Source organism: Gymnoscopelus microlampas (assembly GCF_963454915.1).
Source record: "Gymnoscopelus microlampas genome assembly, chromosome: 2".
In the NCBI taxonomy this organism is placed as follows: Eukaryota; Metazoa; Chordata; class Actinopteri; order Myctophiformes; family Myctophidae; genus Gymnoscopelus; species Gymnoscopelus microlampas.
Genome location: NC_139939.1, coordinates 15,004,817 through 15,010,816, shown reverse-complemented (window position 1 = coordinate 15,010,816; position 6,000 = coordinate 15,004,817). Strand labels below are relative to the sequence as shown.

The 6,000-nt window shown below is 36.0% G+C and overlaps 1 long non-coding RNA gene across 1 annotated transcript; it reads left to right on the top strand.

Annotated features, from left to right (window-relative positions):
- The first annotated feature begins 216 nt into the window (after window positions 1–216).
- LOC311059944 lies at window positions 217–2,941 on the top strand. Its single transcript, XR_014602233.1, has 3 exons — window positions 217–563; window positions 979–1,030; window positions 2,364–2,941. It is a non-coding gene; the product is annotated as an uncharacterized lncRNA (long non-coding RNA).
- The last annotated feature ends 3,059 nt before the right edge of the window (window positions 2,942–6,000 follow it).

The window sequence follows — 6,000 nt, the reverse complement described above, 5'->3', positions numbered from 1 at the left end:
TACTAGCAGGTTTGTTAACAGCAGGTAGTACAGTCTAAGGTTATGCCAAAAGGGTACAAATAAAAGGGGGGATTGTTTCCATTGTGGTGAATTGTACTCAATGAATCAGTAGTACATATAATACATACAATACAATATATATTGGTAGAAAACTCAGTAGCATCATCAGGTATATTTACAGAGGTGGGGTTGGGGGGCAGAGGATGTTACTACCAAGGTGTTCAAGGAGTTAAACCAACTTCACTTGTTATTTGCACATAGTACTGCACATATATTTTTCATGTAAAATCCAATTTCAGTGGTACACTATTTAGAGCGGAATATATCAGCTTGAATATTGACATCACAAGCAACGTTTTTAAGAGCAAGTGCAAACGGGTAAAACACAAATGATGGAGAGGTGTCTCTGGTTTTTATTTTGACAGATTCTATGCTGTTTGAGGTGAGGGAAAGGTGTCTATCTGAAACCTTGGATTAGATTCTTCACTGGATTTACCAAAGCTGTTCTCACTACAAGGAACCAGGAGCCAGTTGTGTCTGCAACCAGGCATGGATCAGCAAAGGTATGTGGATAAAACAGTTGAGGAAACCTAAAGTTTTTTTTTTGTGAAATAACTGATTGATGGACTTCAAATTTATTATCAACGTTTTTTTTATTTATTTGGAACTTGGAAAACATAATCAATCAATATTCTCAATGACATTTTACATTACGCACTGTAGTATTTCACTACCTGTGTGAACAGTAATAAGTATTTTCAAAAACATATCTCATTGTAATTATTTTATCATATGATTTATTTATCATATCAATAAAGTAATATAAATAACAGATAATTATGTTTCCTCATTAAAGCATTAGTAAATGATCTTCAGTGTTTTTACAGTATTACAAGCTGTTCAGTAAATCGTGAGCGAGTGGTGGTTGAGTGAAGTCATTCATGTGGAAAGGAGGTTTTTGTACGATGGTTTCATCAGAATGAATCACTGTGGTGGACTTTCGGTGGAGGCACCAAACTCATCATCAAAAGTAAGTACTGATTATTTTGTTCCATTTATCTTCGCACTGACCTGTGTTAGGATTTGTTCTAAAATTGTGACTGAAGGATTTTGTTCCAAAAGTTTGTCTATTTATATTATTTTTGAAGAAAAGCGGCATGTGGAATTGACTGCACTATGTAAAAGACTTCTATGACTGTTTTATTTAATCAAAAGTGCAGAATCTGTAAAGCATTTATTGCAGATATATTTGAAAAAATGTTTTTTACTTGATTGAATAGTGAATTGAATCACCACCGTGAACAAGAGCTAATTGTTTATTAGATGATAGATGACTCAATATCCTTATTTATTTAATACAAATGTAGTATTCTGTATTGCATGTTCAATTATAATAGTAGTAATTACGGAAAGTATTATATTGCTTTTTGTTTTTACATTACTTAACCTAGTATAAAATCAATAATTTATAAAATTCTGAAATTAATTCATTTTGAAATTAAAATATTATAGAGTGAAGAACTTAATTAGTAGTAACATGCTTAGTAAGTAGTAAAGTATTACTAATGATGTCAACAAATGGCTCCAATCTACAGTACTTAGTACTTAATTATTGTTTCGATCGCTTTCTGTACACTGTAGCTGTGTGTATTGTGTATTGTGTATGCTTTTCTGATGTACTAGGTTAATCATTTTAAAGCCTATATATACTTCATTGACCAGGGTCCCCTAGGGGTCTATAATTGGTCCTGTCCTTTTTTTTCCTACAAAAAAATCAGTTTCCCAAAAGTAGACAATCTACAAGCCTACAATGCAATATGTGGGCTTAATTACATACAATTACAAATTAGAATCAGCTGTTTCTCATCCTGTTCAACAGTATGCTTTTTACCGAATGTCTTTGTTCTGCATTAAACTAATAATGAACTTCATTATTGTGCCTGTATGCTGTATCTGATGCTAGTTGTACATACAAAGACTAATGAAATTGATATAATGCATGGTCTCTTCTCTTTATCTGTACTATATTATTATGTGATTGTGTGACACTTTTTGAGTTTATATATATATATATATATATATATATATATATATATATATATATATATATATATATATATATATATATATATATATATATATATATATATATATATATATATATATATATATATGTATGTATATATTCCTACATTGTGAGCTGGCAAATCAGCTAGTTTCACTATTAGTGAAATAGGGTTAAAGTGGTTACTTCACAATGGTTTCTTTTCTGTACGTTTGGGTGCCAGGGAAACACCAAATTTGGGTTTGAGCTGAAATGGCTGCAAAAGTTGGTATAATTCATGATCTTCTTTTCTGTCCAGCTGGTGCCGTGGTCAGGCCCTCTGTCTCTCTGCATCCTCCGTCATCTGAGCAGCTCTCTGCTGGGGACTCAGCCACCCTGGCCTGCCTGCTCAGTGGCTACAACCCCCCAGGAGCCCAGGTGAGCTGGGAGGTGGACGGGAAGGAGGTGACGGCCGAGGTCCTGACCTCAGAGGAGGTGGAGAAGAACGGCCGCTATGGCTGCAGCAGCACCCTGACCTTGAGCAAGGCACTGTGGGAGCAAGGGGAGGTGTTCACCTGCAAGGTCAACCATGAAGGAGACACACAGTCCACTGAAATCACCAGGGCACAGTGTGGGAAGTAGAGATGTGTTCATACAGCGCTGCTGAAAATGTGTGGCTTTAAAGAAGGAAATAAAAAAGTTAATAAAAAAATATGATGTTAAGTAATGGTTGTTTGTCATTAATCATACAGCGCTTCTGAAAAAGAATGACTTGATCTGACAACTGGCTTTGCTCAATGCTTATGAAAAAGTAATGGCTTTCATAAATAAAAAGCTAATAAAAAGAAATGATGATGAAGTAAGCTTTCATTAATAGTACTATTTACACTGTGGGTTATAAAGAGACACTTCATCTGATTGGATGATTACTTCATCCAACACATGAGGATGTATGACTTTATACCTGTAAAATAAAATAAAAATATGTTACGCAAGCATGTTTGTCATTAATGTGGGATGATTCAAAAAATGTAGTTGATTCAAGATGCACATGGATTCAAGATAAACAAAATCTCATTTTGTTTATCTTGAATCCATGTGCATTATTTAATTGATTACATCAAAGTAACCGTAGTACAGTAGGGTTACAGTGGTTAAACTGATTTTTTTTATGCTATGTTAACTAATTTAGCTGGGGACGACCTGGAACCCCCTTCAGGACCCCTGAGGGTCCCCGAACCACTGTTCTAAATGCAGTGTGAGTCTCGGGGGACACGTGAACATCTGGGAGCAGTGATGCAGCACAAACCACTGTACCATGACTATGTGTAAATCAAAGACTAAAGGGAAATACCGCTCATTTAAACAATTTATCCAACAATATTATAGTTAAAGCTGCACTAACGTTCCTCTTCTACCCCGGATTTAAACCCGGTTTCCTGCGCAAGTGCTGGAAGTTTTACCATTGAGCTAATAGAGCCTGCCTGCTTGCTCAGGGGATACATTTAATCTTAGGTCAAAATTGGTGTCAGATCCTGTGTCTAGGTGAGACATGACCTTTGACACGATCTGAATGTCTCAATAGAAGAGCAGGGAGACAAAATACAACCACCCCAATTGCACAAGTTGTATTGTATTAACATACTCTACCATACAGATTAGACAAAATGAGATCTTATTCATAAAAAAGCGAATCGACTCAAAACTAATGAGTCAATTATAAAAAATCTATTAACATTTTTTCGTGTTGATTCGTTGACAAATTAAAATAAATTGTACAAAAAAAAAAACATACATGATCAAGATTAAGTTGATTATTGGTTCTAAATATTGGTTTCGATATATTTTCAGTGAATTGCCCAGCCCTATAGAGTGTCTATCCAGTATTGTTGTGGATCCGAACTGAATTGTTGTCCACTCAGAACAGTATCTTGATCCACATGAAGTCTGTTCAGTGTGTGAATCTATTCTGGTCACATGGAGAAACTAGTGAACCTTGAAGATGCAAATCTTAATTTGATTCCTTTGGGACACCTGGCAGGCGAACAGTTAGCACAGTTTCACTTTCCATTGAGCAGATGTTAGAGTTTCACTGCTATGATGATGTATACATGATACTGTACATTATACTTGATACTGACACTGTCTGTCACCGTATGTTATACTATATGAACAGCACACACCATTCTAATGCAGGCCAGAGGGTTTCCACTCTATGAGGTCAATGAGATGAGATATGAGATCGAATAGTATATGAGATAAGATAAATATGATCATTATTGTCACCCTAGCATTCATTGTTGCCTTGAGTGTATCCAATTCTAAAAGAAGATAAAAGCATTTGATCAACACAAATAGGTTAACATTACTGTTGGTCTTGGTGGTATCTAGAAAACTTAAAGATGCTGTAGGCTAAGCGATTTTCGTTTGTAAAAAAACAAATAAAAACATAAAGTAAAAATCTAATAAAAATTGTTATATAAATTACAAACTACATTTAGTTTTTTTGATATCAATAGCTGCATTGCTGTATTTGAAATGTAGACATTTTCAGCTATTTCAGCTAGACATCGGCTATTTTCACTATTTGAAATATGGCTAATTGTGGTTAATTCTTACCCTTCCCTTCCCAGAAATGCAGTGGCATCAAAGTACAATAATACTTGTATCTCAGTGTAGTCAAAGTCATGCATGCGTGCGTGTGTGATACACGCTCATGTATTTGTATTTGGCCCCTCATGTTTTGAAAAATAAATGTACATGTACAATATAGCATAGGCCTATAAAATAAATAAATATAAAATAAGTGTCTACCAAAAATCTGATGAGTTCATCAGTTATTTTGATTTCATTAATGAATCGAATTAGCCTTGTAATAAGGATAAATGCACACTAGAGGGCAACATTGTTCTTTATAAACTGAAAAGTGAGTCAAGTACTACTTTGACAACATGGCTTTCATAGAGAAAAGGAGCTGTGCCTTATTCTGTCAACAGTGTGACAAAATACACACATTCCCAAACTTTAACCAAACATTCTAGTTCTAAACAACATTGAACTGACTACAATTACCTGGTGATTTAGCAGACGTGTAACCAGAGTTGAGCTTCATGTGTTTAGGAATTGAGAGAGATAAAAGAGAGAGAGAGAGAGAGAGAGAGAGAGAGAGAGAGAGAGAGAGAGAGAGAGAGAGAGAGAGAGGGAGAGGAAGTTGGTCAGGAGAAAAACAGAATTCTTCACTGTAAGGGAGTCTGACTGGAGTTCATGTTTTTCTCTCATTTGTCCTTACACTTGCACAAACACACACACACACACACGCACGCACGCACGCACGCACGCACGCACGCACACACACACACACACACACACACACACACACACACACACACAGACACAGACACACACACACACACACACACACACACACACACACACACACACACACACACACACACACACACACACACACACACACACACACACACACACACTCTCTCTCTCTCTCTCTCTCTCTCTCTCTCTCTCTCTCTCTCTCTCTCTCTCTCTCTCTCTCACTCACTCACTCACTCACTCACTCACTCATACACGGCAAAATGCAAAAAGTTAATTTATCCATTTGTGACTCTAAGTCTGTGAGTATAGCCTACAAATGGAACCAAATGGACCTGGTTAAATGAACACAGAGGATTTGACTGTAGGCCTAGTATGTGCAGTAGACATACAGTGGACATGACAAGTCTGCCTACAGAGACAGACTGCATGCATCAGTCCTTATTGTTTCCTGCCAGCAGTGGTGCAACAAAGTAACTAAATACGTTTACTCAAGTATGTACTCAAGCACAATTTTGGCATTATTTTACTTTACTGAGTATGTGTGTTTTTTTTTGTTTTTTTGTTTTTTACATCTCAGATGTTTAAAACTTTAGTCCCTCATTACTTTGCAGATTTAGATTAGT